An 11424-nucleotide genomic window follows, 5' to 3' on the forward strand; every position below is an offset into this window, starting at 1 on the left:
AGTATACGGCCATGGGGGGCCTCAGCCCAATCTAATAGATCGGGAGACGACGTGGTGAGTACCCCCTAGTCCAGGACACTGTCAGTAGCCCCCTGAACCGGTCTTCAAGTTAGGGACGCTCCTCGATTCTTCCGAACTGTTCTTCATCTTCGGTTGACTGTCTTGAAAACTGGTTCAACAAATCTTCTCATCTTCGATCTTGTGGATCGCCGAAATGCATTCGGCGAGTTTACACGTCGGGTATCCGAGGAGTCCCTTTAAGTTTCCGGCCTTTACCAACGCCTTGTTATTTTTATGCCACACCTCGGGTTTGAAGTTGTTCCCGGGCGGCAGCGTCCTCTTGCGTCCGAGCTCCAACGCTGGACTGTATTCGAGGTATCTTTTGCAACCGAGCACCAACGCCGGACCGCTTCCCAGCTCTAACGCCGGAACGTATCCAAGCTCCAACGCCGGACTATGTATCCGAGCTCCAACGCCGGACTGTATATCCGAGCTCCAACGCCGGACTATATCCGAGGTGTCGTAAATCACCTTGGTTCAAAGAAGTTTGAAGGAGTTTAGCCGAGCTTAATGCCGGAAATGCCCTCTATGGAGCTAGCCACTAGCGCCCGAGCTTTATGCCGGGCTGCTTCCGAGGTGGTGCACCACCCCGAATGTGGGCCGATTTTTGTGAATATTTTTTATTGGTGCAATTTATTCTCTGCCGAGATATATAGCCAGTAGCCCTCAAGGTGTGTATCGGTCTAAAACCCGAGATGCACCTGAAGGATGACGTAAGACCACTGATCCCTGTAGCCACTGAGACTCAGGTTGATTTGCAAAATCGGCCTGAGGATCAAGTCCAAGCTCGGCAGAATACTTCGGGACACTAAAAGCGGCGTGCTCAGTCCTCGAGACTCAGGTTGGGTGCGGCCGACCAACCTGAGGATCAAAATCTCCTCGGAAACTATATTACACATAAAATTTTCTGCATTGGACAAGCAATGCAGTAGCCCCCGAGACACTAGTCGGGTGGTAACACCAGATCAGGGGATCAATGTGCCCCTTTAATATTTTTAAATAATAAGCCCGAAGCCCAGTAGCCCCCGAGCCTTAATGTGGGCACGGGTGGCCGAATTAAGGATCAATATCCATAGTAAAATCACAAATTATGTGTAATGACTCAATGTATCCAAGTACTTTATGTCATTAATGCTCGGATCCGCATTGTACAAAACTTTGTTGACCGACCATCGGCTTCCATCTCCTCGGCCAGTAGCCGAGAAGTGTTTGTCCTACTTTATAAAGCCTTCATGAGGGCACAGATTTACAACAAACAAGACAATCTGGCCATACGATTTTATAAACAAAGGTACACAGAGAGTTATATTACTGTTTAACAGAAGAAATGTCTTCCAAATAAAATAGTCCCGCTATCGGTTCCTTTCTTTGGGTTGTCATGCTAAGCATGATCATTAAACCTCAGCTCTAATGTAAGAGCAAAATATTGAGGATTTAGTTTGGGAGGCCAGTTAATAGCCCCCGGTAGTGTTTGGTGACAGTCGGGGTCAAGCCATAAACACTTCGGCCAATGTTATGAACGGCCCATCATTTAACATAGTCATCGGATCGCTGACTAGTTTACGCTTATTGTGAAAGTCAGTTTTCGGCCTTCTCCACTGAGGTGCTTAACCATGTGAGCTGGAAGCATAGTCGCAGTGGTTCTCCCTTTGCATGCCTAGCTGAACAAAACGGAACGTAGGAAGCAAGTGCAGGAGCCGGGCAACCCAACTATTGACCGAAGACACAATTCGAAACCGATGCATATATAGCAATATCTGAGAATGTTTTTGCCGAATCCCTAAAGGTGTCCGGCGTTGCACTGTGAGACTAATGCTGGAAAAGCACAAATAGTTTAAAAGTGTCAAAAAGCTTGGAAAACCAAGAAACGTCAGTAAAAACATGATGTCCGAACAATATCAAGTGTTCGGTGCCAATCCGAAATTTGGTCTTAGAAAAAAGACGTGCTTCTGTCGTGCTTTAACATGATACATCCTATCTCAAGACTTCGAGCGGGTCAGCCTACGACTTCAACCTCCTATCCCGAGGGCGGAGTACTTCTTATCAGGCCAGTTTAGCAAACTAAACTCTAGCGGCTTTGAGAGAGAAATTAGGCTCCTCGGCTAGTGACCGCACGCTTGTGTCGAAATAAGGAGTGATAAATAATAATAATAAAACTTTGCAACGACTAAGAAGAAGAACACTTATTATAAAACGGCTCAAATAAACTTAAGAGCCCCCAAGTGACTTGGGTAGAAGAATGATTGCATGTACCGAAGTACTTATATCATATCTATGTTCAATCGAACTTTAAACGCGTCTTAACCGACCGTCAGCTTCTCCCTCTTCGGTCAAGGACCGAAAAGTGTTATGTACAACATCGGTCGAGAATATTGATGGTGTTTCCAATAACCAGGTAATCAGGCCATAAGGCTGTAACAGACAAAGCGCGCTTAGGGAACTTATGCTATATTACCGTGAAGTGTAAGAAGCATCTTCGAAGAAAATAGTACCCCCACCGACACCTTTCTTCGGTGCTCATTGTTATTATGAGACTTGTGCAATAATTTTTTTATACTCATGAGTTCCGTTGTGTGCCGACCATCATTGAAAACTATAAGAGCGCTAGCTTTCGGCTTCACCCAGTCTGAGGTCCGGCTCGAGCGACCCGATCGTGACAATCGCAGAGGTGCTCCCTTTACTCCCTAGCCGAACAATCGGGAACGTAGGGGTAAACACAGGAGCGAGGCAACCCAGCTTGCAAATCGCTTAAGTCAATATGGTGCATATTGTGGCGTAATACACGAACAAGGAACGAAGCCGTACAAGTATAATCATATGCAAGTGGAAAAGCTTTATGAAGGAAGCCCCCAAATGAATTGAGTATTTGAATTTATGCGTCACAAACAAAGTTTGGACAAGGAAATTTTTTACAAGCAACTTTTTTCCAAAAAAGTATAATGCTTGGTCGAACCGAACACAAGTTAGAAATTAAAGCTTTGAGCATGAAAGCGACTTAGCTGGTTAATGTGTTCGGTATTGATGACGCGGTCCGAGCTTGATGCGGGGCAAGGTTCCATCCCCCAAGCTGGTCCCGAGGTGGCAGAGCGGAGAGCTCGACACGCCAAAGTGGTGACATAGCACGGTCAATGCAGACCGGCAGAGTGATGCCAAAGTCCCCGGATCATTTTCTTGTGCACAAAAAATAGTGCAAACCGGAGATAATAGTAATAATGATAATTAAAAAAAATGTTGCATAATAAATAATTTATGCAAAGTGAGGAATAGAAGAAATATGGCCTGGCACCAAAGTCAATGTCGATGCAGGGCGTCGGCGTGATGTAGTAAAGGCGTGGCAAAGCCTGAATTCACAGGTCGGTCCGAGCTCTGGATGCGGCGTTCGCCGGACTATGTAAGGAAACTGGTTTATTTGTTGTAGCAATCCGAAGGAAGGTGATTCCCAAAATTGGGACTCGCTCCGCACACCCATTGCCTGATGGGCGATAAAACGACGGCATGGCAATGCTGGTAAAGGTTGACTCGCCGAGGAAAAGCCCTCGGCCCAGCTAACGTGACGGAGCTGGTCAGCTAGTGACGCCGAAGTGTCCAGAGTAGGTTGATGAAGAGATGGCGAAGCCCCCGGTCCAGCTGAGATATCGAAGCCTCGACGTTAGCCGATGAGTCGAAGTAGGTCGGCGTGATGGACACCAGCTTGAAGAAGCAATAGTGCGGCCCTGTCGATGCAGGTCGTGACGTGGTCGATGCCGGCTTGATGAAGCGACCGTGCGGCGATCCCGGTATGCCCGCTCTGTGTGATCCGTGGGGTGGCGATGTTAATAATGATTTATTCTTCGTGATGCCGGACTCTTGTTCGGCTTGCCGAGATGATTATCCGAAGAAGTTGAGCTCGGCTAAAGTGACGACGTGTCTAGCGCAGATCTGCAGCCGTGGTGTAATATTGCCGGACTGGTTTGACACCAGCATGATGTTGAAGATCATGTTCAAAAGATCTTAAAGTTAGTGGGATGTGTTCGGGAACAAAACACAATACCCCATACAAAACTTCCTTCAAAATGGATGTCTGAAATCCCATTCATAAAAAAGATGAACTCGGGTCGGATTCGTTTTCGCGCAGAAAACAGATCCGAAAAGTGACGCACTAATCGGAAGGTTCCCGGAGTTTGGCTGGTCGGATCGAGCTGAATTTTTGAGAGGTGGTAGATACAGAAATTCCGCAGTCGATCAACGATTGGATCTTACAAAGGACGTCCGAGTTAGAAGCTGGACACCACGCCCTAAAGTCATCCAAATTCCCATCCAGATATGACAGCGCTCTGGTATATCGTGGATTGCCAGAGATTCCTCCATCGGAACTCGACGAAATTTTCCAGGGTTGTTATAGACTCAATTCCGCACAATTCCACCAAAGAGATCGTCAAAGCGATACTCGAGGAGGTGGTGGCGGCAGATACGAGTTCGCTGTCCAAAAAAAACAGTACGGTCGCTTGAGGGCAATGTTGACATTGAGCCCCCGAGCTCCATAGATGATTCCTCCGTGATCTTGATAGAGATCGGAGTTGATGTTTGATGAAGGCCCTCGTTCGAACATGGTGATCCGAACACGGGCGCAATTCTTGGTCGAACCAAGGTGACCAGTCGAACTGGTGACGAAGACGCCGAAGTCGCAGTTGATCTGCAGGCGAGCCATCGATCCTTTTGTTGATCACACAACGGAACTCTCAATGAAAGCACCAATGTCGGTGTCAAAACCGGCGGATCTCGGGTAGGGGGTCCCGAACTGTGCGTCTAGGCCGGATGGTAACAGGAGGCAAGGGACACGAAGTTTTACACAGGTTCGGGTCCTCTCGATGGAGGTAAAACCCTACGTCCTGCTTGATTAATATTGATGATATGGGTAGTAGAAGAGTAGATCTACCACGAGATCAGAGAGGCTAAACCCTAGAAGCTAGTCTATGGTATGATTGTTGTTGTGTATGTTCTATCGACTAGCCTGGCCCTGGTTTATATAATGCACCAGAGGCCTAGGTTAACAAGAGTTCTAGCCGAATACGCCGGTGGGGAGAAGTCCTTGTCTTGATCGCCAAGTCTTTGTGGAATCTTCCTTGTATGTGGCAGCTGTCCGAACTGGCCCATGAGTATACGGCCATGGGGGGCCTCGGCCCAATCTAATAGATCGGGAGACGATGTGGTGAGTACCCCCAAGTCCAGGACACCGTCAATGATCTCATCGGATGAACCACGATGTCGAGGATTCAATCAATCCGTATACAATTCCCTTTGTCAATCGGTACGTTACTTGCCTGAGACTCGATCGTCGGTATCCCAATACCTCATCCAATCTCGTTACCGGCAAGTCACTTTACTCATACCGTAATGCATGATCCCGTGATCAACCACTTGGTCACATTGAGCTCATTATGATGATGCATTAACGAGTGCACCCAGAGATACCTCTCCGTCATACGGAGTGACAAATCCCAGTCTCGATTCGTGCCAACCCAACAGACACTTTCGGAGATACCTGTAGTGTACCTTTATAGTCACCCAGTTACGTTGTGACATTTGGCACACCCAAAGCACTCCTACGGTATCCGGGAGTTGCACAATCTCATGGTCTAAATAAATGATACTTGACATTCGGAAAAGCTACAACAAACGAACTACATGATCTTTGAGCTATGCTTAGGATTGGGTCTTGTCCATCACATCATTCTCCTAATGATGTGATCCCGTTATCAATGACATCCAATGTCCATAGTCAGGAAACCATGACTATTTTTTGATCAACGAGCTAGTCAACTAGAGGCTCACTAGGGACGTGTTGTGGTCTATGTATTCACACATGTATTACGATTTCCGGATAACACAATTATAGCATGAACAATAGACAATTATCATGAACAAAGAAATATAATAATAACCATTTTATTATTGCCTCTAGGGCATATTTCCAACAGTCTCCCACTTGCACTAGAGTCAATAGTCTAATTACATTGTGATGAATCGAACACCCATGCAGTTCTGGTGTTGATCATGTTTTGCTCTAGGGAGAGGTTTAGTCAACGGATCTGCCACATTCAGGTCCGTATGCACTTTACAAATCTCTATGTCTCCATTTTGAACACTTTCACGAATGGAGTTGAAGCGACGTTTGATATGCCTGGTCTTCCTGTGAAACCTGGGCTCCTTGGCAAGGGCAATAGCTCCAGTGTTGTCACAGAAGAGAGTCATCGGGCCCGACGCATTGGGTATGACTCCTAGGTCGGTAATGAACTCCTTCACCCAGATTGCCTCTTGTGTTGCCTCCGAGGCTGCCATGTACTCCGCTTCACATGTAGATCCCGCCACAACGCTTTGCTTGCAACTGCACTAGCTTACTGCCCCACCATTCAAAATATACACGTATCCGGTTTGTGACTTAGAGTCATCCAGATCCGTGTCGAAGCTAGCATCGATGTAACCCTTTACGATGAGCTCTTCGTCACCTCCATAAATGAGAAACATATCCTTAGTCCTTTTCAGGTACTTTAGGATATTCTTGACCACTGTCCAGTGTTCCATGCCGGTATTACTTTGGTACCTTCCTACCAAACTTACGATAAGGTTTACATCAGGTCTGGTACACAGCATAGCATACATGATAGACCCTATGGCCGAGGCATAGGGGACGACACTCATCTTTTCTCTATCTTCTGCTGTGGTCGGGCATTGAGCCGTGCTCAATCTCGTACCTTGCAATACAGGCAAGAACCCCTTCTTTGACTGATCCATTTTGAACTTCTTCAATATCTTGTCAAGGTACATACTCTGTGAAAGACCAATGAGGCGTCTCGATCTATCTCTATAGATCTTGATGCCTAATATATATAAGCAGCTTCTCCAAGATCCTTCATTGAAAAACACTTGTTCAAGTAGGCCTTTATGCTTCCCAAGAATTCTATATCATTTCCCATCAATAGTATGTCATCCACATACAATATGAGAAATGCTACAGAGCTCCCACTCACTTTCTTGTAAATGCAGGCTTCTCCATAAGTTTGCGTAAACCCAAACACTTTGATCATCTCATCAAAACGAATGTTCCAACTCCGAGATGCTTGCACCAGCCCATAAATCGAGCATTGGAGCTTGCACACCTTGTCAGCATTCTTAGGATTGACAAAACCTTCCGGTTGCATCATATACAATTCTTCCTTAAGGAAACCATTAATGAATGCGTTTTGACGTCCATTTGCCATATCTCATAATCATAGAATGCGGCAATTGCTAACATGATTTGGACGGACTTCAGCTTCGCTACGGGTGAGAAAGTCTCACCGTAGTCAACCCCTTGAACTTGTCGATAACCCTTAGCGACAAGCCGAGCTTTATAGATGGTGACATTACCATCCGCGTCTGTCTTCTTCTTAAAGATCCATTTATTTTCTATGGCTCGCTGATCATCGGGCAAGTCAGTCAAAGTCCATACTTCGTTTTCATACATGGATCCTATCTCGGATTTCATGGCTTCCAGCCATTTGTCGGAACCCGGGCCCGCCATCGCTTCTTCATAGTTCGAAGGTTCACCGTTGTCTAACAACATGATTTCCAAGACAGGGTTGCCGTACCACTCTGGTGCGGAACGTGTCCTTGTGGACCTACGAAGTTCAGTAGCAACTTGATCTGAAGTTTCACGATCATCATCATTAACTTCCTCTCTAGTCGGTGCAGGCACCTCAAGAACATTTTCTTGAGCTGCGCCACTTACCGGTTCAAGAGGTAATACTTCATCAAGTTCTACTTTCCTCCCACTTATTTCTTTCGAGAGAAACTCTTTCTCTAGAAAGGACCCATTCTTGGCAACAAAGATCTTGCCTTCGGATCTGAGGTAGAAGGTATACCCAATAGTTTCTTTAGGGTATCCTATGAAGATGCATTTTTCCGATTTGGGTTCGAGCTTTTCAGGTTGAAGTTTCTTGACATAAGCATCGCATCCCCAAACTTTTAGAAATGACAGCTTAGGTTTCTTCCCAAACCATAATTCATACGGTGTCGTCTCAACGGATTTCAACGGAGCCCTATTTAAAGTGAATGCGGCAGTCTCTAAAGCATAGCCCCAAAATGATAGCGGTAGATCGGTAAGAGACATCATAGATCGCACCATATCCAATAGAGTGCGATTACAACGTTCGGACACACCATTACGCTGAGGTGTTCTAGGCGGCGTGAGTTGTGAAACAATTCCACATTTTCTTAAGTGTGTGCCAAATTCGTGACTCAAGTATTCTCCCCCACGATCTGATCGCAAGAACTTGATTTTCCTGTCACGTTGATTCTCAACCTCACTCTGAAATTCCTTGAACTTTTCAAAGGTCTCAGACTTGTGTTTCATTAAGTAGACATACCCATATCTACTCAAGTCATCAGTGAGGGTGAGAACATAACAATAGCCACCGCGAGCCTCAACACTCATTGGACCGCACACATCAGTATGTATGATTTCCAATAAGTTGGTTGCTCGCTCCATTGTTCCTGAGAACGGAGTCTTGGTCATTTTACCCATGAGGCATGGTTCGCACGTGTCAAATGATTCGTAATCAAGAGACTCCAAAAGTCCATCTGCATGGAGCTTCTTCATGCGTTTGACACCTATGTGACCAAGGCGGCAGTGCCACAAGTATGTGGGACTATCATTATCAACCTTACATCTTTTGGTATTCACACTATGAATATGTGTAACATTACGCTCGAGATTCATTAAGAATAAACCATTCACCAACGGAGCATGACCATAAAACATATCTCTCATATAAATAGAACAACCATTATTCTCGGATTTAAATGAGTAGCCATCTTGAATTAAACGAGATCCTGATACAATGTTCATGCTCAAAGCTGGCACTAAATAACAATTAATGAGGTTTAAAACTAATCCCGTAGGTAAATGTAGAGGCAGCGTGTCGACGGCGATCACATCGACCTTGGAACCATTCCCGACGCGCATCGTCACCTCGTCCTTCGCCAGTTTCCGCTTATTCCGCAGCTCCTGCTTTGAGTTACAAATGTGAGCAACCGCACCGGTATCAAATACCCAGGAGCTACTACGAGTACTGGTAAGGTACACATCAATTACATGTATATCACATATACCTTTAGTGTTGCCGGCCTTCTTGTCCGCTAAGTATTTGGGGCAGTTCCGCTTCAAGTGACCACTTCCCATGCAATAAAAACACCCAGTCTCGGGCTTGGGTCCATTCTTTGGCTTCTTCCTGACAGCTTTCTTACAGGGCGCGGCAACTCCCTTGCCATCCTTCTTGAAGTTCTTCTTACCCTTGCCTTTCTTGAACTTAGTGGTTTTATTCACCATCAACACTTGATGTTCCTTTTTGATTTCCACCTCTGCTGATTTCAGCATTGAATATACCTCAAGAATGGTCTTTTCCATCCCCTGCATATTGAAGTTCATCACAAAGCTCTTGTAGCTCGGTGGAAGCGACTGAAGGATTCTGTCAATGACCGCGTCATCCGAGAGATTAACTCCCAGCTGAGTCAAGCGGTTATGCAACCCAGACATTTTGAGTATGTGCTCACTGACAGAACTATTTTCCTCCATCTTACAGCTGAATAATTTGTCGGAGACTTCATATCTCTCGACCCGGGCATGAGCTTGGAAAACCATTTTCAGCTCTTCGAACATCTCATATGCTCCGTGTCTCTCAAAACGCTTTTGGAGCCCCGGTTCTGAGATGTAAAGTATGCCGCACTGACGAGGGAGTAATCATCAGCACGTGACTGCCAAGCGTTCATAACGTCTTGGTTCTCTGGGATGGGTGCGTCACCTAGCGGTGCTTCTAGGACATAATCTTTCTTGGCAGCCATGAGGATGATCCTCAGGTTCCGGACCCAGTCCATATAGTTGCTGCCATCATCTTTCAGCTTGGTTTTCTCTAGGAATGCGTTGAAGTTGAGGACAACGTGGGCCATTTCATCTACAAGACATATTGTAAAGATTTTAGACTAAGTTCATGATAATTAAGTTCATCTAGTCAAATTACTCAATGAACTCCCACTCAGATAGACATCCCTCTAGTCATCTAAGTGAAACATGATCCGAGTTAACTAGGCCGTGTCCGATCATCACGTGAGACGGACTAGTCAACATCGGTGAACATCTTCATGTTGATCGTATCTGATATACAACTCATGCTCGACCTTTCGGTCTTCCATGTTCCGAGGCCATGTCTGTACATGCTAGGCTCGTCAAGTCAACCTAAGTGTATTGCGTGTGTAAATCTGGCTTACACCCGTTGTATTCGAACGTTAGAATCTATCACACCCGATCATCACGCGGTGCTTCGCAACAACGAACCTTCGCAACGATGCACAGTTAGGGGGAACACTTTCTTGAAATTATTACGAGGGGTCATCTTATTTAAGCTACCGTCATTCTAAGCAAATAAGATGTAAAACATGATAAACATCACATGCAATCAAATAGTGACATGATATGGCCAATATCATTTGCTCCTTTTGATGTCCATCTTCGGGGCTCCATGATCACCGTTGTCACCGGCATGACACCATGATCTCCATCATCGTGTCTTCTTGAAGTTGTCTCGTCATCTATTACGTCTACTACTATGGCTAACGCTTTAGCAATAAAGTAAAGTAATTAAATGAAGTTTATGTTGCCGTGCAGGTCATAAATAAATAAAGACAACTCCTATGGCTCCTGCCGGTTGTCATACTCATCGACATGCAAGTCGTGATTCCTATTACAAGAACATGATCAATCTCATACATCACATATATCATTCATCACATCCCTTGGCCATATCACATCACACAACACATGCTGCAAGTTTTTACGTGGCCGCTATAGGTTTCTAGCAAGAACGTTTCTTACCTACACCAAAACCACAACGTGATATGCCAATTTCTATTTACCCTTCATAAGGACCCTTTTCATCGAATCCGATCCGACTAAAGTGGGAGAGACAGACACCCGCCAACCACCTTATGCAACTAGTGCATGTCAATCGGTGGAACCAGTCTCACGTAAGCGTACGTGTAAGGTCGGTCTGGGCCGCTTCATCCCACGATGCCGCCGAATCAAGATAAGACTAGTAACGGCAAGCAAAATGACAATATCCATGCCCACAACTGCTTTGTGTTCTACTCGTGCATAGAAACTACGCATAGACCTAGCTCATGATGCCACTGTTGGGGAACGTAGCAGAATTTTAAAATTTTCTACACATCACCAAGATCAATCTATGGAGTAATCTAGCAACGAGGGAGAGAGGAGTGCATCTATATACCCTTGTAGATCGTGCGCGGAAGCGTTCAAGAGAATGGGGTTGATGGAGTCGTACTCGACGTGAT

Source organism: Triticum dicoccoides, chromosome 5A, assembly GCF_002162155.2.
Source record: "Triticum dicoccoides isolate Atlit2015 ecotype Zavitan chromosome 5A, WEW_v2.0, whole genome shotgun sequence".
NCBI classification, from domain to species: Eukaryota; Viridiplantae; Streptophyta; class Magnoliopsida; order Poales; family Poaceae; genus Triticum; species Triticum dicoccoides.